Raw genomic sequence first — 22684 nt, 5'->3', positions numbered from 1 at the left:
CAGTTGCCCTGAAAACCATACTATTACTGGCAAAATTGGGACTAGAAATGCAGAGTCATTTCCATAACTCCACCCCCTTGCATTTATTCTAGAACGGTCCCTACCCTCCACCCCACTCCCATTCGCACGTCCACACATGCACACTTCTTTTTGCTATCCGCACTGGGAGACTCTCTGGCAAAATATCTCTGGCTCTTTCCTAGGCTAGGACCACATCTCAGAGTGATTGCCATCCTGGATTTTCTTTCTTTTTAAAATTTTTCTTTTTTTTTCTTTTCCCCTCATCCCTCTCTCCCTCCCTTTCCTTCCACAGCTAGGATTTCAAAGACCTTTTTCTGATGTCAGACTTTGTTTCAAACCCCAAACCTTGGTCAATCAGAGAGTCTACATCAGAGTAACAACACAGCAACTAAAAGGAAGTGGAAACCTCCCAGACCAACAGCCCTTATTAGTTGGCCCACAGAAGGCCCTTCTGCCCCTTAGTTGTGCACAAGTTTAAAGCCATGCCCCTCGGAGTGCGGTCCCAGAACCAGCAGCACTGGCGTTGCCTGGAGATTCAGCCAGAAACACAGTCACAGGCCCTTCCTTGGACTTAAAGAATGAGAATCTGCATTTAATGGACCCCAGGGGAAATCTGAATGTACATTAGAATTTAAAAATCTCCACATTAAAGGCATGTACCCGTCTGATGAACTAACTGCTGGCCAAGGTTAGTTATTACAGTCATCTTAACCTCATTAGAGACACCAGAAAAGAATCCAGTGTGCACCATGAGTTAGCTATGCAGCTCATCGGAGTGTCCCTTTTTCCTTCAATAAAGAGTCTAAATGGTCCCACTCCAGTGCATTTAATGGAGCATGACAGAAGAGCAAAAGGACCACTATTCTAAACACTGAAACATGGCTTCTGATTGTGGCCCTGCCACTTAACTTCACATCGCTTCCTTCCTCTCAGGCCCTGTTCCCTCTGATACAAAACAAAGCAAGTATTACCTGTGCTGTCCATAGGGCAGCATTTCCATGAACGTCAAATGGAAAGGGGTGCAAGGTCATGGTTAAGAGTGTGGACCCTTGCTTTAAACAGCCCCAATGACAAAGTCTGTGTCGGGCATTTCTTAGCTGAGTAACCGTAGGTTAAGTAGCCTAGCCTGTTATAACAGCATAGCACCTCTCCTATGACGTTGCTCTGAAGATTAAACATTTAACACTGAAAAAGCAGAAGGCACTCTAGGCACATCGTAAGCAATTGATGAGTGTTATCACCTGTGTGAAAGCGCTGTTGCAAACTGTGAAGAGCTCTGCAGATGTGGAAGTGTATTCCTGTTGGCAGGCATGCTGGCAGGCTGGCGGGCAAGACCATCATCCTACAGGAGATTAGAGATGTCGCCTGGGGCTCCCTAAGAAACTGCCCAGACCTGGGTCCCAGTTACCCTGAAACACACATAGCAGCACGGGGACTCTTAAAAAGTAACTGTTATTTTCAGAGTAACTTGGGGCTTCTCCACTATGCTTGGTAGCAAAGCCGTGAAGTTGCAGGTTCTGTATGCTCACAAATATTTTAGTTTTGTAGGAAGTTATCTTGTGATAGATTTTAATAAACATAAAAGGGAGTGAAGCACCAAAAGGTTAACTAATAGGATTTCCTCAATTTTCCACACAGGACTTGATAAAACTCATTTTGTGCAAATTAAAACAGACCCCTGTTTTGTGAAACCAGACTGTTTTAAGTGCTCTGTGGGTAGAATCACGTTTCTTCCTCATAATAACCTGATGAGTTGGGTAGTCATAACACCCCCAGTTTGCACAGGGAGACTTGCCCAGGGCCACACAAGTGGGAACAGGGGGAGCCAGGACTGTGGCCTGCAAGATTCCAAAGCCATTGCTCTTTCTTCTACTGAGACGGTTCACTCTGTCTTGTGGTTTCAGCCAAGGTCCACTTCACAGACTGTCCCAGAGAAAGAACGTGAGAATCACCTAGGAGGTGGGCCTGTCACGTAGCAACCTGGTGCTTGAGCCTGGCGAGGAGAGATAGGCTCCCTAAGTTTTTTAAAGTGCCATCACTAAAAATAGCCTGAGATATGACAGCGAAACACAGGTCTCTTCTGAGAAGAAAAACCCATCTTACAACTGAATGTCTTTGCTGTGCTGTCCTTGAGAAAAGCCTGTGAAATTATGGGGGAGCTGGGCACCTGCAGCTCTTCTCAGCAAACACATTCCTTTACTCCCCTCACTCGCCTCACAGATGTAGGGCCACCATTTGTACGGTACTTGTGAAATATCTATCTCCATATTTTCTCCACTCCAAGGCTGGAACGCAACCCAGGTCGAGGCAAGAGCAGCCTACTTGATTGCAAAACGTGGCCTTCAGCACCCCTGTATTAATCCCCCAGAAATGAATCACCTCGCTTGGAATTACCTTAGGTGTGAACGCTTATAATGCCTACATTTGTCACTCTGGGAGAAACCGTGCCAATTATGGTGGCACCAAGTATAAATTACATGCCTTCCAAAGGATATTAGAGATTTAATTAGATCTTGAAAACCCTCTTCACTTAGCACCTTAAGGGTCTCTGGGTCCTCTTCTGAGGCTGATAATTAAGGGAGGAAGTCCTCCCCAAGTCTCCTGTATCTCTGTGGGAACCAGAGAGCGCCCACTACAGTAATTGCTTAGGCCCAGTATTGGCCTGGCTTGGGTAGGCACAGGAAGGATCAAAAGAAATTTCAGCACAGCCATTTGTCCACAGAGAAATTCCAAGTTACTTGTCCATTTATTTATTCAAGGCAGAGTAATGGTCCCCCAAGAGATCTACTTCCAGATCCCCAGAACCTGTGAATATGTTAAATTATATAGCCAAAGGGAAATAAGAGTACAAATCAAATAAAAAGTGCAAATTTGCTGGCTTTAAAATAGTGAGCTTAGCCTGGATTATCCAGGGGTGCCCAATGTAATCATTAGGGCCCTCAAAAGTGGAAGAGGGTGGGGAGTAATAGGAACTCGGAACTGTGAGAGAAAGGCACAGGGAGACACGACTTTGCTGGCTTGAAGGTGGAGAAAGGGAGGCATGAGTCAAGGAATGAAGGCAGCCTCTATGGGTGGAAGACAAAAGAAACAAGGATGAGATTCTCCCTGAGATCCAGAGCCTCCAGAACCCCAAGGGCCTGCGACACCTTGATTCTGGCCCAGTGAGAGCCCTTTTGAACTTCTGACCTCCCTAACTGTAGATGATAGATGTGGGCTGTTTCAAGCCACAAAGGTGGTGGCAATTTGTTACAGCAGCCATGGGAAACTGATACCAGCACCTCCTGGGTACGTGCTTAATAGCACAGTGCGCAGCACTGGGAACACAACAGCCAAGAGATGGCCACTGCCTTTACCCTCCTGCAGTTCATACGCTGGTGGTGCAGACAAGTTGTGTTGCCCAACACAAATAATCCCAGGCTGTACCAGGCTGAGCAGTGGAGACGTGAGTCTAACAGAATGGGAACGGGGAATATAGATGGGAATGGCAGGAGGCATCTCTGCAAAGGTGATGTCTCAGCCTAAAGGAAGAGAAGGAGTTGGGGGCAGAGGATTCCAGGTAGAGGGCACAGCTGGTGCAAAGGCCCCAGGGTGGAAAGAGCTTGATGCATTCCAGACACCGGAGGAAAACCAGTGAGGTCAGAGCACGATAGGCTTAAACAAGGGAAGCATGAGAGGACACAGATGAGCTAGACAGGACCCATCACGCTGGGCCTCAAAGGCCTTGGTGCCAATTTGGATTATCTGCTAAGAGTTCTGGGTTTAAAGGATTTTGAATAGAAGACTGATATTGTACAATTCAAATGTAAGAGGATCCTTTTTGCTGCTGTGCAGAGGAATGGATTGAAATGGAAGAACAGAGAGACACCAGGCTTTTGCTATTACCATCCATGGAAGGAGATGACTGTGGCTTAGACTTCGCTAACAGCCATGGAGATGGAGATGGGCAGGTTCATGACAGACCTTGAGAAAGGAACCCAGACTTCCTGATGGGCTACACATTGGAAGGCATGGATAAGGGAAGTATGGCACTTTTCTGGGTGCTTGTTTTGGTTGCCACTGGTTACTGTTTTCTTAAGCAAGAGGGAGGCAAGAGGTGGGGTATGTCTTTCTCTATACGCTACTCAGTTCTTGCATGTCTACTTATTCATTCAACAAGTAGTTATTGAGTAATGACTAAGCACCAAGTGCTGTTTTAAGTATTAGGGATATGGCAATAAATTCAATATAAAGCCCTTCTCCCATGATGTTAAGGTCTAGTGGGTTAAATAGACAATGAACAGACAAATGTAAAAATGTATAATGAGAGTTCAGGTTGTCAGGCTATAAAGAATAAAGCAGGGAATTGGCACTTTCAATGGGATGCAAATCCTCCCTAAGTCATGGAAACCCTGAGCTCATTATTTAGCTTCAATAGGAAATAGAGATGTTACTTCTGTGGTTAAGATAATTGGTAATAACTACAACTGGAGTTGTCATGAACCCTGAGGCAACTGCTTTTTCTGTCAAAAAGTGTTCCGTGGTGAACACTGAATCGGGCCATGGAAGATGCCTTTATTTTTGATAGCAGGAAAGGAGCAGACAAAAATTGGAGGTGAACCCTTGCTGGTGTGGCTCAACTGTTTGGGTGTCATCCTGCAAAGTGCAAGGTCACTGGTTTGATTCCCAGTCAAGGCACCTGCCTGGCTTGCCTGCTGAGGCACGTATAAGGGCAACCGAACAATGTTTCTCATGCTGGTGTTCCCCTCCATTTCTCCTTCCCTCCCCCTCCTTCCAAAAATCAATAAATAAAATCTTTTTTTAAAATAGGAAAGCAAAAAGAGGTGAGAAGGAGGGAAAGAAATGGGAAGGTCACTGCCACTATCAATCGGCACGAGACTTTTCCAGTCTCACCATCGATAACACTCGGGTGCTGGTTTTCCTGGATTTCAAGACAGAGGAAGACATGTGTAGGAAGGGCAATCGGGCTAACAAATTACTTTAACAAACCTACCTGAACTGTACAGTTTGCATAGAATTCCTCTACAAAATAAAATTTCCTTTTTATTCAGATATTACTGAAATTGATAAGATCAGAAAAGCTCTGCTCCCAAAACTGGAAGTTTACCAGCCCCAAACAAGAAAAGCTGCCACATAACTAAACTCTTGAAATTTCTCTGTGCTAAAAATAGAAGACTGGCGAAATGCTGAGCACATCACAAGAGATGTTAGACTCTGGGCTTCTTGATGGCAGACGCTGGCCCGACAGCTTCAGACCTAGCACATAATAGGTGCACACGCTGATGTGATAAAGTGCATTAGTTTGCACATTTCAGCAACAAATTAGTAAAACAATGAGGCATTACTATACAACCATTGCATGCAAAAGTCTTCTGTTCCTTGAAGCAATGCCTGGGACGTAGTCTTAAAAAAAGATTTTATTTATTTATTTTTAGAGAGAGGGGAAGGGAGGGAGATAGAAAGGCAGAGAAACACCCATGTGTGAGAGATTGGTTGCTGGTCACATGCCCCGACCAGGCTGCACCCCAGGCATGTGCCCTGACCTGGAATCAAACCAGTGACCCTGAGCTTTGTGGAAGGGCACCCAACCAACTGAGTACACAGGTCCCCAATTTTGGGACATAGTCTTGAGTGAGAACATTTGCCACTATTTCATAAGGGGAACTATTATGAAATATTCAAACGACCATTAAACAACTTCATCTAAGTCTGGGACACTACGCTAAAAAAAATAAGTCAAGATATATATCACAGTAGAGCTTTTGCTTCTTGAGAGATTTTTATACTAAAGAGAGAGAGAGAAAATAAAAGTAAAACATGAAAATGAGGATGGTGATTGGCGATGATAAAAAGGGAGAAGAGGAAGAGAAGGAGACTATCCACCATTTATTGGGGTTTTAATATTTTTTAAAAATTAATTTACCATATTTTTCGGACTATAAGACACATGCACCCACCCACCCCCAAATTTGGGAGGAATAATGGTTGTTAATGCTGCTGTTGCATTCTGTTTACATGTACATTGGTGAAATAGTATGTTATTTATGTTATTAAATATTTTACCACATTTTTTGCTTCAAAACTTTTCTTCCTATTTTCTTCCTCTAAAACCTAGGTGTGTCTTATTGTCCGAAAAATACGGTATATTATTTTATATTTATCATTGTATCTAAACCATAAACCACCTTATGAGGAAATCACTAGTTTTATCCACATTTTACAGATGGGAAAACAAAGACGGTATGCCCTGGCTGGTATAGCTCAGTGGATTGAGCGCGGGCCTGCGAACCACATGATCGCAGTTCGATTCCCAGTCAGGGCACATACCTGGGTTGCAGACCAGTTCCCAGCAGGGGACTCAGGAGAGGCAACCATACATTGATACTTTCCTTCCCCTCTAAAGATAAATAAACAAAATCTTAAAAAAAAAAAGAAGGTAAATAACTTGCCCAAAGTCACACAGCCCACAGATAGCAGAACTGGGAACAGAACTCCTGCAGCCCATGCTCTCAAATCCTGTCTGATGCTGCCTCCTTGCAAAGCTCTTGCACTCGAACTGCAGCGGAAGTACCCATGAGTGTGCATGGCAGCCTCCTATTCCATATTAACTACATGAAAAGTCAGCAGCTACTCACCCTCCCAAATCATATATCAAGACTGTGTTCCCTAGTAGGAAGGGAGAAGAAAAAGCACTCTCTTCCAGAGGTTGTAGTTAGTGTCGTCATGACCATGCAGAGAGAGAACGACTTTAATGACATCATACTTCTTGCCTCCACTGACGCAACAAGATCCATCTCAAACTTCAGTCGGTCAAAAATGCAGACTTTGTTATCCAACTATTGAAATTACGTTTTTAAAAACAAATGATCTGGAGAAAAGTGCATAGTAATATGATTGTGTATATATCATACATATCATGCTCCAACTTGTAAACAGAAAAAAATTCTTTAGGCATATATGAGTTAAAATGTATTTTTAAAAAACTATAGAAAGATATAAACACTGGTAATTTCTGTGTGATGATATTTGGGGTTATTTCTTTTTTCACCTTTAATTATTTTCTATCTTCCAAGTTTTCTAGAAAGATTATCACATTCCTTTATCAGGAAAAGTTTAATCTCAAAATCTACACACACACACACAAATCTACACACATATTGATGTTATTCACAGATTGCTTCTAAATTTATATAAGTCTATTTGACATATTGGAGAGAAATCTAGAAGTAGCAAGGAAAATATAATATTTCTTCTTGATTCATTAAGTCTAATCTATAACCTCATTAGTATGATGAAAGACCATTATCCCAGCCCAGAAGAGTGTGAAATAGACTTTTCTCCTCCAGATGAATGACCTTTACCTGGAGTCAGAGACAACGGAAACACAATGCAGAAAAAATGCAAACATACTTTAATGCATCCTCTAATTTTTCTAGAAATCCAATGTGAAAGAGAAGAAATGGATCTTAGCAAAAAAGGGGAAGTGAGTTATAATTTCTCACCACTCCAGATGGAACCACACGTGCCGGAGGAGGAGAGAGGAACTTTGGACCTCGATTAGATGGACTCCAGTTCCTGTGACCAGAGGGGTCTGGCAAATCACCCCTCCTGCACCCTAAAGAAGCATGCCGTCATGATTCATGCACACTGCGTAACAAACACTTAGAGCGGATACTGTGCGTTTTAAGAAAAGTGAAAAAGAATACTTGTGGAAGTAAAGACGATTCCTATTTTTTGCAAAAGTATGAGATGTAGGTAAATAAAACGTTTCGCTTTCATCTTTGTCTCACTTGTACTGATGACTGTCTCATGGCAAATGCATGGAATGCACCGCACGGATATCTGCAGAGCAATAGGGGATGGTGCAAACTGTGGTTGACTTGAGGTTAACTCCAGCTAACTGGCGCCATGTTTCAATCTCAGAACGTAGTCTGCAACAGAATTGCCTAGGGATATTTTTAAAATTACAGTCCCTGAACCACAAAACCAAAGATTCCATTCACCAGGTCTAGAGCAGGTTCTGGGATCTGCATTTGAGGGGCTGCCTTAGATCAGTGCCGTCCAATACAATTGCGATGTGCGCTACAACTACAAGCTACCTGTGTAACTTCATGTTGTCTGGTAACCACAGCTTTGTAAGTAAAGGGAAACTGAAGAAATTAATTTCACTATGTTTTATTCATTTCACATATCTATAATTTCAACATGTAATCATTATTAATAAAATTATTAATTCTCTACTAAGTCTTCAAAATGTGGAGTGTGTTTTACACTCACTGTGTTCCTCAATTCACAGTAGCCATGGCTCAAGTGTTCAATTGTTATTATTGCAAGAGACTTATTTTTTTGGTTCAGTTTTGTGGAAGTCGCACTCTCCTTGATGTCTGTTGCTTAAGACAAGTTGTGTGTCTCAGTCTTTTGGGGCGGCTACAATAAAACACCAGAAACTGGGGGGACTGTAAGCAGAAATTTCTCTCTCAAACTTCTGGAAGCACGGTGTCTCAGGTCAGGGAGCGAGGGGCTGTCTTCCCCGCAGACTTCCCATTGCATCCTCACTGGGCAGGAGGGCTGGGGAACTCTGTGGGGTCTGTTTTATAAGAGTGTTAACCCCATTCGTGAGGGTGCCCTCTCATGACCTAATCCCCTCCCAAAGGCCCCACTTCCTGATACCAACGCATTGGACTTCAGGATTTCAACATATAAATCTGGGGGGACAAACGTTCAAACCATAGCAGTGCTCAAAACTGAACACTATTTGGCCACTACCATTAGGTCCAAACACCCCTTCCCAGGCTGAAATAGGAGACAGAAGCCCCAATCCCAGTTCTGCCTCTTATCAGCTCCCATTACCTTGGACAAGTGGCCATTTCAGCAGTCAAGGTCACAGTTTCCTTACCTAGATGTAGATCACTTGAACTAGAAGCACTCTGAGACCCTTCTTTGAAACTCGGTAGTGCTAACAAGTGATTACCTGCCCTTCGGTCCCAAGAAAAGAGCATTTTCGTAGTCCTCCTTCCTTTGTTTTGTGATCCTTCTCAGAGAATAGAAGGTCCTCCATTGGGCCTGGAGGACCTGCTCAGTCCTTCACGTACATAGCCCACCAGGTATTTTCAGTTCTGTGGGGCCATGTGAAAGGGAATCATCACCAACCCTTCGGAAGAGATGCTACTTTCAACTTCATGCCCACTTATTGGCAAGCTGACGAATGAGTGTGCAGATGATTTAAACTTCCGGTGTTAATTAGGACAAGTGAAATAATGCTGACATAACAAACAACCCTGAAATTTTAGTTGCTTAAAACAGAACAACAGGTCTGAATGAGCTCTGAGATTGATGAACATCAGTTGTATTGGGGAAATAATGGGAGACGAGGAGAGCACAGACACGATGCACTTGCCCTTCTACTTCTCGGGGGAGCAGGCATGGTAATGAGGCAATGTTTATTTCAGGGTCAGCATAGAAAAGAGGGGGCTTCAATGATGTTCTGATGGTAGGCTTCAATCCCCAATAATGTGATATTGGGGATCGATATTGACATTGGAGAGCCCTAGATATGTACACCCCTTTATGATTTCCAGGCTGCTTTTACTTATGTTATCTCCTTTTGTATTCTCAACATTCTCAGCAAGATCGAGTTGTAGATAAAGGGGAAAAATTTTCACAGAGGTCAAATGATGCTCCTAAAGTCATGCAGCAGGCATGACTTCCAAAACCAGGATTACAGCCCCTATTTCTCAGGGCTCCTACCAGGGGCCCTCTCTGTAACCCTGGGACAGAGGTGAGCATCATTGATTGACAAACCTGCTGGCCTCAGCTCTAGAAAGATTTTTGAAACAGGAAAAGGAAACACTTTGTTTAGCAGCCCATTAGTGAGATGCATACTCTTCAACCAAGTACTACGTAGAAAGTTCTGAAAGTGACTTAAAGAGTTGGCTGCCATTATTTCTCTTGACCTTTACAACTCCCCAAGGTATCGTTGTTTTTGAAAGGTGCATGGCTAAAGCACTTTTGTTCTCATACACCTGGTGGTGCAACATTTAAATGGAATCCAGAGATGCACTGCTCCAGAATTTAACATTTAGGCCAGTGTAGGTATGTAACCTTGCAGAACTCTGTTTCTTTAACATTTCCTTCTCCCTTCTGTTTGTCCCCTCCCTTCCTTAATCATTAAGCCATTAGGACATAAGATTCTGGTCAGCATCAACCTGTCCTAAGAAGAGAGTCTCAGGTCTGTTGAGCACAGAAACAGAGATCAAGCTAGAGATAACATCTGGGCTTCGGCTGCATTTCAGCCCCAGGCCCATGAAAGTTGACCCTACAGACTACACATTCATGTAACCAGACAGAACAATGCCATCACTGACATCAGGGCCTAATACAATGATCAGCTGCTCCCTATCCTTGCCCCGATTCGACTCCTTTAGCCATCGTGATTAATGGTTTACCTGCTGTGTAATCCATCCCCTGGGAGCCACTGGGAGGCCAGGTCTTTGGACACTAGCTTACCTGTAACTCTGGGCTTTGTGCCATTTCCTCAACTAATAAACCTATGTTTTCTTCTATGTAAACTCCCATTTGCATTTTATTAGGCTTTCATGTGCTCAGGCAAATAGACCCCTTTAGTCCTGTAACAGAAACACACATGTAAGCTGCAAGCTTTGAGGCACTGTATTCAGGTAACATGGTCAGGAAACATCTCCCTCCCCAAAATGCCGGTTCGAGAGGCTTCCCTAATGGGCAGCATGGGAAAGATGATTAAAGTGGCACTTTTAAGATGACTTTTTAATTGCAAAATAATGATACCCCAGCATCCCTGCCTCTCAGAGTTTAGGGAAATACTTAGAAAGTGCTTGTGTGTCCTGAGAGAAAGGTTGGTACATAATTGCAGGTTATGATCACTCCTTCAGGTCATGCCGACATGATTATCGCCCAGCAGGCTGACCTTCGGATATCTGCATCTAATCTCCAGGGTTTTCACCGCTAGCAACCTTTTCCTTTATTCCTGGGTAGAACGGAAAGCAGTGGTGAGGGCTGCACTTCATGGGCCATTTATCATTTGAGAGCCCAATTGTCTGCAGCACTCTAACCAAATTAGGTAAACAGAGTTAGTTCTAGGAGGAACTGACAGCTGTTAGAGAGACAAGTAATCACTAAGTACAAAGCTTCATTGCAGCAGCTGCCATATAAACAGTTTTCAAAACAGGGCAGTTAGGAGGCAGGCTAGGGAGAGAATATTCAGGGGACTGCCTATAATGCTCATAAGGTTTAGCTTGAAAGGGTGGCTTATATTCCCAATTCTTTGATATGGTGGGAAAAGCCCCGCAATATCTGGCCCTTCTCCCCTCAGCCCTTCGCAGCCTGCAGGGTGCCAGACGCAGGGCTGAATGCATTCCATGCAGTGTTTCACTTGATCCTCAAAACAACCCTTGGACAGGTGTAACTCCTGCTGCCATTTTCCAGGTGATGAAACTGCAGTTCAGAGAGGCTGAGTAGCGCACCCAGGGTCGCACAGCTAGAAAGGGGCGGAGCTCCCTGTATCCAAACATTCTCTACTCTTACAAGTCACATTATCACGGGCCACACACTGTGCTTGGGTCTGGGGATAGCTAAGGCAAAAATCACCTTGACGTTTGTTAAAATGGCAAGCAAGAATTGATTCCAGACTGTTGTAATAGGTGTCAAAACAATCCCCACAGGGGAGAGATCTTGGACTCAGCTCCAAATACAGCAAAGACAGCTGGGGATTCATAGCATCTAGCAGAGTGTGGAGGGTCTGGGGATAAAAAAAGTTGCTAAAAGAAGACACCTAGGGAGATTCTTGCTGAAGGCAGGTCAAGGGCATACATCAAAGGTGGGGGGTGAAGCAGTTAATCAGATATCAAGGGTGGGCAGGATCCTCACTAAACCGACTTAGCAGGATTTTTGTAAAACTGGGCTAGGCAAGCCAAAAATAGGACAAGGGCCCTAGCTGGTCTGGCTCAGTGGATTGGGCAGTGTCCTGCAAACCAAAAGGTCACAAGTTTGATTCCCAGTCAGGACACATGCCTGGGTTGCAGCCCAGGTCCCCATTTAGGGGTGTGCAAGAGGCATCTGATCAATGTTTCTTATACACACCAATATTTCTCTCCCTCTCTTTCTCCCTCCCTTCCTTCCTCTTTAAAAATAAATAAATAAATTCTTTCAAAACAAAACAGGACAAGGGCCAATGTTGAGACCTAACAAAAGAGAGGCTCTGGGGACTGACCAAGTTTGGTCAGGGAAAGTCTTTGTCACGATCCTCAACTGAGCCAAGTAGGCAACTCCTACCCTTCGTGGAATGAAGAGTATAGAGGCAAAGCGACAGTCTTACCATCTGTGGTGCCCTGGTGCACCAGGGCAGCTTGGCAGCTTGGTGGGTGGGGTGGGGGTGAGTATCAGGACCTGCCTAGCATAATCCCTTCACCCCTGGAGAGAGGGGGAAGCAGCCAGTCCAGGGTGGCATTTCAGTCTCAGCTCCTCTATCCCTTGGTGTCCGGCCCTTTCTCCCTGGCTACCTGGTACTGGGTGCATCTTCTAACCCTGATGCACCACTGAGCTTCGGGTAGTACTCTGACTTTGCCCTTCCTGAAAGAGACTTCGCTACAAGAGCAGGGAGATTGGGGAGACCGCTCCCTGCATGATCTTTCTAAGTCCTGCGTTCTGTGTTCCAGAGAAACCCACACCCTAGCCTGCAGAGTGGAGTTGGTGCACAGACAAAGCACACACTTGCACATTCATTCAGTGAACACTTAGTGAGCTTCTAGCGTATGACAGGCCTTGTGCCAAGCGCTAGCAAGATTCAGGGATGAACGAGACATTAATTCACAACTTTAGCAATTGCCACAGCTCACAACTTGTGTTTAGACACCTATATAGGAACTCATGTTAGGAGCTAGAACTTGAAAAGCTGCAGGGGAGAATATAATAATGACTATAAGCCTACAATCGTTCTAAGAATTTGATGTACGTTAGCAATAGACAACAATCCTAAGAGGTAAATCCTATTAGGCTCCTTTTAAAAGGAGACTTAGGGAGATTATCTCCTCCAAAGTCAGAGCAATGGAGTAGTGAAGCCAGGCCTGAAACCCAACACTGGTACACCTCACAATACACAGCATACTGTGGAAGTACTGTAACCTTCACTGCAGCATTGCACAAATAGGTAACTTATAACGGGCACTGAGATCTGGAAAGTTCAGTTCCACTTCAGGATCAGAAGAGCATAAAAACTCATTCAATGTGACCACAAAACAGAAACAGACTGAGCTCAGTAGACACTAGGGAACCTGAGCCATTACTGGCAGCAGCTGAGTCTCAAAAGCTCACACTGCGCTGAAAAATGCTTCTCTTTCCTCTGATGCAGCACTTCCCAGGGCTCACTGCAAACACAACTCACCAGGGAGTCTTGGTAAAAGTCAGGTTCTGATTCAGTAGGTGTGAGGTGGGGCCTGAGACTCTGCGTATTGGACAAGCTCCCAGGTGAGGCAGATGAGGGGTTCTCAAAGTGCGGTTCCTGGAACAGCAGCCGCAGCTGCAGCCGCAGCATCACTGTTGGAAATGCAAATTCTCAGCCCTGCCCCAGCCAAACTGAATCAGGAACTATGGGGAAAAGCCTAGCAATCTGTGCTTAGCAAGGTCTCCAGGTGATGAGGATGCATGCTGAAGATATATAACATATGTAGGTTTTGTATTACTCAATAGATTTTTGGTAAAATATACATTTGACTATAAGAAACATTTCCAAGATCTAAATGTAACTACAACAGACATGAAAACTGCTTAATGTGTAATATTACAGAAAAACATCTCACTCTAAAATGATCTCAGTATTTGTTAGGAAGGTTATGATTTCTCATGTTATAATTACAAACAAGCTTATTATCATCATTTTATGAGCCTTGAGTTTAATTTCAATAGAAATTGAGATGTTTGTTTCCACTGTATCAAATTTGCCTCTGGATACTGGGGATCTGTATTACTTAAGATAGAATAAGCTAAGTAGTAAATAAATAGAAGTTTTCAGTGTTTTGTTTTCCTTTCATGCTCATATCACATCTTCAGCGTGGTGTGTGTGTGAGAGAGAGAGAGAGCAGTAGGGGTCAGGAGGAGTAATTTGTTCCACCCAGTCACGCAGAACCCCCAGGCTAAGAGAGCTCTACCTTCTTTGGACACAGCTTCCTCAGCCTAAGGCTCCAGGCTACTGGTGCAGGGCAGAAACTTAAGACTTAGCTGGGCTTTTTCACTCTCTCAACTGGAAGTGATGCACATCACTTCCACCCACATTTCATTGGCCAGAATAAGTCTTATGATTCTGCCTAGCTGCAAGGGAAGCTGGAATAGTGGTCACCTATGTCCAGGAAAAAGACGAGAACTAGAAATTGGTGAACGATAGTAATATCTCCACATGAAGCCAAAATATATTGCATTTGAATCCCCAATAAGCATCATAAGTAATAAAAAATGGTCAGCAATCAACAAGATCTCTATAATTCAGCATGTGTGACACTGCCAATTATGAATAATTTATTATGTGCCAGGCACTGACTATACTTTTTTACATATGTCTATATTACGTAGCTATTAAATGGACACTTATAAAAATAGACATAAATAGTATAAAAATCTTTTTCAATAAGGATCAAAGTGTCATAGAATGAATGTTGACAATGGAGTGAAATGGTTTTTATTCTAATCCCAGCTCCATCCATACCTGCTCTAGTTGTTTGTCTGCTGTCTGCCTCAGCATGCTCATCTGCAAAAGCAAAGAAAAGTATCTCTACTTGGGAGGGTGGTTACAGGGATTAATTAAGCCCAACCAGCTTTAACAATTAAGCCTTATTGTTAAAGCAATAAACATGCTTACCTACCATGCCTCACACATAGCCCTCAGCATAAGTGGGGGTGAAACCCCACGTGACTGTGGCAGCGGGTTAGGAAAGAAAATGGGAACCAGGGGGGCCGCCATGTGGAGGATGCGGCATGGAATACAGTTTTCCCGATATTAAATAGGACATACATTTTAATCTCTATACAAGGTTGGAGGAGGACTTGCCTCATAGAAACTATAAACATCTCATTTTCCACGAAGCTATACAATTAGGCTAGGTAGCTGCCCAGAGTCTACTTGGGGAACAAAATGTACATTTCACTATGAAGAAAGACAAACACCACTAAGAGAAACATGTTCCACCTTTTATCCCTGCCTCTAAAGCACATCTGTATTCTGAAAGACAAAGCAGAAAGGAAATACAGCCTGGCAGCCCATGCCCTTTCCCAGAAAGATGACTCACCTCCTCAATGAATGTCCTGGGGAGACATGTTTACGAGGATGGCAGCCTCTGCAAGCCTCTGGTTGTGCGTGTTTTATGCTATGTATTTTGCTCCCGTGTAGATAAACTGAAGCAAGCTCATTTTGAATGCACAATCTCATAAAAATTCATAAAAGCAGATACCATGCATATATTATGTGTATATATAAATATAGAGGATGTGCTGTGGGCTGGTAACCTAGCCAGAATCCCACAAAACAGACTGTGGCCATAACCCACACTGCCTCTTCTTCACTGGGGAACCCGGCATCCTCCCAAGCCATGGAGGTATCTCCAACATCTTGCCCTACCCTCAGCAGCTCCCCCAGAAAGCCAACCAATCCTCCCCTTGTGCTCTCTTCATGGGAGGGCACAGTCTGTTCTAGCAGTGTTATCTCCTACTGCTAGGCCCACCCTTTCCTTAATCAACGCCAGCTTCTATACGACTCTCCACGTGCTTTTAGTCTTCTGTGTGTTTCCTAGAATGAACTTCACCTCCCCTCTGGCCCATCAAAATTCTTCCTCTCCTTTAAAAGCCAGTTGAAATGTTTTTCAATATCTATAGTCAGTCAAAAATTATATATTGATTACCTGGGTGCTAAGGCCACAGTAGTGGGAAAAAGAGACGCTTTGCTCCCTCTTTCCTAGAGCTTAGACTTTAGTGGAGGGAGGCAGAGACTTGAAGAGAGCTATGTATTAGAGCATCTAGTGACGAGTGCTGTGGAGAAGAACAGAGCAGAGAAGGGACTAAGGAATGGCAGTATTTCAGATACTGTTCAGGGCAGCATCACTGGGCTTCTCCGTGACATCTCCCTCTGCCCCCAGGAGGAAGTCATGTGCCCAGGCATCACTCCAATGGAGCACCGTGCCAAGCGCCTTGAACAAAACACCAGTTCAGATCAACGTCCGTGAGGATTATGGGGGCAAAGAGAACTCTGTACATCAGAGAAAAATGGGGCTAAACAAAGGGTGGAAACTTTACCATATTTGTAACAGGGTGCAGCCAAGAGGGGGGCCTCAAAAAGGGATTTGGAATAGGGTCCAGAACTCAAGGTGTCCAGGAAATATTAGGATGTCCTCACTACTTCCCCCGCAGATGTGAGTTGGGGGAAGGGACACATGGAGCAGGGCCATTGAGAACTGTTTTGTACAGCAACAGCTTTTCAGTTAACCTCTGGCATGGTCACTTAACATATCTATAACCTATAACTGGTTTCACAGATATGTTGAAATAGCTGTGGCCATGCTTGGAGTGTGGGGGTACAGGGGGGATGGAAGTCACTCCTCCCCAAGATGTAACGAGGTAGGGGGCAGGTCCCCTGAGTTACAGTGCCTGCGGGAGAGGTTAGAGAAAATTGGCTCCATGACATGGGGCCACATCTGCCCAGACTCACTATGGCAGCCCAGTAAAGCTGGAAGGATACGGGAGTGCTGGCAAGTGCAGCTGATTGTGGGAGGAGTCAAAAATGGGGCTACAGTCCTGGCTGGTATAGCTCAGTGGATTGAGCACGGGCCTGCGAATCAGAGGATCGCGGTTCGATTCCCACTCAGGGCACATGCCTGGGTTGCAGGCCACTTCCCGGCAGGGGACACACGATACATTGTGTGTCCTCAGCAGACGCAACCATACATTGATATTTCTCTCCCTCTCTCCTTTCCTTCCCCTCTAAAGATAAATAAATAAAATATTTTTAAAAATGGGGCTACAGAGGAGGATTGGTGTGGGGGTTTAAATCAAGGCTCGGCAGCCATTAGAGAGAGGACCATGCGGCCATGGCAGTGAGGAGAAAGCCACACTCTCCTGGCAGAGTGGGGACCCCCACAGCCATGTGAGAGGGAGAGATCCATGTGGCTGTGGTAGTGCAGGGAGAGAGCCACATGCAGCCATGTGAGAGGGAGAAACACATGCTCTGGCAGAGTGGGGACCCCTGCAGCTTTGGTAGAAGAGGACCACATGGCTACCGGGTGCTCCCTTTGGCCACGTGGTCTGGGAAGCAGGAGACACTTTGCCTGGAAAATGGGTACCATGAACTCTTGCCAGAAGATGCCACGTGAATTAATTAGAGATCCTGCCTGGACAACAAACAACACAGCTGATGGTGCCAGCAACCTGAAACACAGACGTGTACTTCTTTTCCAGAGTTACGGTACCCTGAATTAGGGCAGGGGGAGAAGGGAGAGCTGTGGGCGTCGTGGGTATCCAAAAAGGGCTTTGATTTTTTAAAAGATTTTATTTATTTATGTTTAGAGAGGGAAGGGAGGGAGAGGAATATCAATGTATGGTTGCCTCTTGTGCATTCTCTGCTGGGAACTGGCCTGCACCCAGGCCTGTGCCCTGACTGGGAATAGAACCACAATGCTTTTGTTCGAGGCACTCGCTCAATCCACTGAGCTACACCAGGCAGGATTTAGGGCTTTGATATGTTAAAGAAGACATTAGGTCACTACCTTAAGTCTGTATAGCACTAAATAATCATTCCTTTCTTTTTCACAAATCACTGGCATTGAGAGAGGTGAAATTTTTGGACATAACGAATCCCCTCTGTTCAGTAACAGTTTTTGGCATCCCTGAGTGGGCCAAATATTGCCCCCCGCCCTGGACCTGTTGTTTCTGTAACATATTCACAGATTGTATATCTGTGAAGGGTAGTATCAAATGCAGCCTCCCAAAATGCATTTGACATTACCACCCTCCCACAGGGCACGTCACAGGTCTATGGTTGCTTGAAACGTATTTCCTCTTCCACAATAGTAACTCTTTAAAGACAGGTATGGCAGCCAATCACTGCATCCAACATGTAACACAGCTCACGTCACATGACAGGCACAAAGAGATAAGCACTTTCCTTGCTAACGGCTTATTGTATCAGGCAATTGAAAGGTCTGCTTCAAACCCTCATTGTGGTGATGGGAAGTGGGACAAGAGTGGGTGCCCACCAGGGGTAAGATGAGCTAATTTTTTTATTAAAGAAAGGAATTAATGAACTTGCTTCTAGCCTCCATTCCCCCCAAACACCCTGGGTAGAAGCCTCTAAGAATTTTCCCCAAAGCATGTGTTTAACCTGAAAGATATATACCCTCGGTGGAGGTCTTGAGCTGATATTTCCAAGAAGGTTACAGGATAGAAGGAAGCTTAGAAATTATAATGCTTCCTGTGTTAATATGGTAGCCACTAGCCACGTGTGGCTATTTAAATTACCAGAAAGTAAATAAAATTAAAAGTTAGTTCCTCACTGACACTAGCCACATTTGGTCTGTGGCCACTGTACTAGAAAGCAGAGAATTTCCGTCACTGCAGAGAAGTTGCATCAGACAGGCCTGTGAGAAGTACAGCCCTCCACCGTCATGACAGCCCACGTTCTTTTCCAGCTTCAAGCAATGACCAATACCCACCCCTCCCCCTTAACAAGAATATTGTGTGGCCGTTTTCAGCCAGCCAGCCATAGGAAACACCAGAGGCTAGCAGCAAACGGACTGCATTCTTTTCCAAGGGCCTGTCCATCTGTCTGTTCTGTCTGTCTGTCTGTCTCTCTGCCCACCTGGTAGTATATATTATCCCAGATACACCAGACGGCTGCATGCCTGAGTGTAATCCCTGAGCAGAGCACAGATGGCATAGTTTTCCCTGTGGTAAAAACAATGGGTCGGATAAGGCACCAAGCCAGGTAAGAGGTGGAGTCTGGATTTAGGGAGTGATATGAGTGCGCACATCCCCTCATCAATCTACTAAAGTAAAGGTTCGACCAGAGTTGAGTTGTGAGTTGCTGGTGGGCAGACCCAAGGCCAGGGTGAGGACACGGAGGGTAACTGCCTGTGGAGCAGAGTCTGTGCTTCTTCCATAGACACAGAGCTTCCCTCCACACTGGAAAATTTCACAACTAATTCACAAGCTAATTGAGACCAGACTGTGCTTCATTGTACAGCACAGTTACGTCATTAGCTACCTCCTAGGCCAGGCCCTCATTTGGATTACAAATTTCCCAGTACAGTTGTTGCTGGTAATTAAACCTAGCTGATTGTTCTATTACACAGAGTTTCCACGGCAGTAAAGGAATTAAACATAACTCATCTTTAGCTCATTTCTAAAGGTGCACGGAAATGAGAACAAGCAATGGTATAAAATGTGTGAATGATGCCCGCCCATCAGTTTTTATCAGTTTTTGGTGGCCTGCCTCATGGAAACTCAGAGATTTAAGACATCTTGATATGCAAGCATATATCTATTTTACTGTTACACAACAAAAATTAAATATGGATGAAAAACACCATGAGTTACTTTGAAAAATCACTTTGGCAGAGCCCAGATGTAAATTCCCAGCAATTTACATCTTTGTATTCCAGGGCACTTCTAGAAGCATTTCCTATAATCTGTGTCTAGCCTTTTTTCCCAGCCCACACTTGCTTCCAGAAATTAAGGTCCGTCTCAGGTCACTGACTTCTTGGCTGACGTGTCTATGTAGACTTCCTGGGACTGGCTGGTTTCCAGTCTTTTACTTTATTTTTTCAGATTCAAGTTCCACTTGGCCCCCTTCAAAGTGCGGACACAGTGGAATGACCCGAGGGTCTGGCTGTAGATGCAGGTGCTTGGCCCCGCTGCATCACCTTCCCTGAGGCTGCCGCCCAAAGGCCTGTGTGTGCAATCGTCCCCCAGCAGGTGCTTGTGCAGCAAAGTCACGCACACTGTGTGTGACTCCAAATCTCTCAAGAGCTGGAATCAACTGTCATGCATCTCTAGACCGCCACCACCCAGCTCTGTGCCTACCCAAAAATGGGCATCAACGAGAGAATGGGCAGACCCAAACTCACAAGTTCTTTCCTTTTTTAAATGGTCTTTAAAAACAAAAGAACCAGCACATTGTGCAGGGATCTGTCCGATTCAGCCTATTTTCCACAAAACAACCCACGCACCTTCCCTGGAGCCTCTTCTGAGTTGCCCAAGTTGCCAACTCCCAAGACCGGAAAGAAAGATCGTTCCAATACTCCCAGGAAGGGTGCCTCCTGGAGCGGCGGCCACCACCACCCTTTCCTCTGGGGCAACCTTAAATGTCTTTCTCTGGAGCACAAACCAGTGTCCTTAATGTTTACAACAGAAGCACCTAAGACGCTTGCTCAAAACACATGTTGCTGGGTGAATTTTACCCTGAGATAAGTACCCGTGGGTGGGATTTGGAGAGCTGAATTCTCCATTTATCCCCCCAAATTATTTTGATGCTGAAGACACTGGCCCATTCATAGAGAAATTCCTATTTAAATCTAGTCCTCAAAGAACTCCCTCAACTTCCTCTCCTTAAAAGAACTCCCTCAGCCTTCCTCTCCTTAAAAGGTAGGAAGGCTGTGAAGGCTGATCCTGCTTTGCTCTCTCTGATTTGGCATGAGAGGGGCAGGGGGAGGGGGTGGTAATACAGGGTCCAGCAGAAGTAACGCCTGCTTGAATGTGGTTGGTGGGGTAATAACATGGGTGTCATAATTTATAGTTTTAATTTGAACATTTCACCTAAAATGTCATATGGTGTGCTCGAGTGTGATAGTGTTATCTTACAGAACTGCATGCTAATGATTTTGCAATAAAAGATTTTGTAATAAAAAGGGGGCGTTATTTGCGACAGATCCTGTAGATGGAGGATGAATGCCCAACCAGCAATTATAACCATTATACTCTGATGGATGTGATATTTAATAGGAAAGCCCTCCCCTGAGGCTGACCTCTAACTGCTTAGAGACCCTCCTGCAAATTGAGGAAGGAATGGAGGAAACTCACATTTCTTAGGAAAATAATTCTAAATACTAAGTATTCCCTATTACCTTACCGCCTCTCCACAGCCTATCTGGACCTCACTGCCTACTCGCAGGCAGAATTAATTGCTTGCCTGTGGCTCCCCCCTCCTCAGAGCACTTAGCCCCCTTCCTGGATGAGAGCATTTATCTGGCGTTAAAGCTAATTGTTTGTTATAGGTCTTTTCCCCAGACATCCTTTGCTCTCAGACTAGCTGGAGTTTCTTTATCTCTTCGGCACCCAGTCTTGACTGTAAGGTGCTGCTCAAATAGAGGTTCCAGGTGGCTGAACTGAAGATAAGGTCCACCCTAGTCCCTGGGAGCTTCTTGTTGGCTTTCCATACTGCCCTTAACTTTTTTATAGCTTTGCTTCTCTTCCACACATTTTCTAGAATTATGTCACTACCAACAAATCTGTTTACAAAAGCTACAGAGACAAGTCATCTTCCCTAAAGACTACCTTGAAACCTGTGTTGTTTTGCAGGTTTCCAGATATACGTACACATATACATGCATGTATATTCCATGTATATATAATCTTATTATGATGCATTTCACATGTGACGTTCCCGGTGCTCTGGCCGCCAGCCTTACAAAACCCATAAAAACTAAGTATTTTTACAGTAGTCTTTCTGATCCTAAAGAAGATGCTGTGCACATGGCCTTGGTACACAAGACATCTCGACCTGCTTTTTGCAGTAAGACCACCTCCTGCCAAACTCTGTCTTTCTGATGTAGGGAGTATGGGGGTTTTTCAGAAGGCTTAAAGCACCTTTTTCTGGTTCCTTCAGCCAGAGTTTTGGAAGAGCCCCAACTGCCTCCAATCTCTCCCTACTTCCAATCCACCCACCGTGATTCCACAGAGATCTTCCCGAAAACCCAGACCTGTTACTCCTCTACTTTTAGGAAGAAGGTCAACCTCTATCTTGCTATGGCTTCCAACACCTTTTCACCTGTTTCCCAGGCTCTGCTCCACCAACTGCCCCCATTGTTCCAGCCCTGTGGCTCTATCTGCTCCTCTGAACAAAGCCCTTCACCCCTGCTTGGCTTCTGCTGCTCCCTCTGCTAAGAAGGCCATCTCCTCACTTTGGCCTCTTAAAATCCCACCTACCCCTCAAAACCTACCAGAGTGCCAGCTGCAGCTCAGTGGATGGGATCAACACCCGGCTCCACAGTTCACCCGCCGAGTGACCATGGCCAAGGCACCAGACTACTCTGAGCCTCAGTCTGCTCATCTTCAAATCAAAGGTTCAATCAAAGGATGTCTACAAGAAGATCAAATAAAATCCCTGGACAATAATTTTCAGTCCCCAATTCAACCCTCTGAACCACTCTCCCCACCCCTATCAAACAGAGATGAGAACACACTATACATTAGTAGAGCTGAGTCATGTTTATTACCACGTCCAATAAACTAAGAGGCTTTAAAAGTCAAGGGGTCACATCTTAGACATGCCTTGCACATAATAAGTATGCAGTGGATATTGGATGAAAGGTTAATTTATCTGCTTCTTATTCATAATCAGAGTCATATAATTCATAGGTCAGTTGCTTCTGTGAGGTGATGT

The sequence above is a fragment of the Sturnira hondurensis genome, unplaced genomic scaffold (genome assembly GCF_014824575.4).
Source record: "Sturnira hondurensis isolate 20B ecotype Veracruz unplaced genomic scaffold, ASM1482457v3 Scaffold0023817, whole genome shotgun sequence".
Classification (NCBI taxonomy): domain Eukaryota; kingdom Metazoa; phylum Chordata; class Mammalia; order Chiroptera; family Phyllostomidae; genus Sturnira; species Sturnira hondurensis.
Note: the sequence above shows the minus strand (reverse complement) of the source record.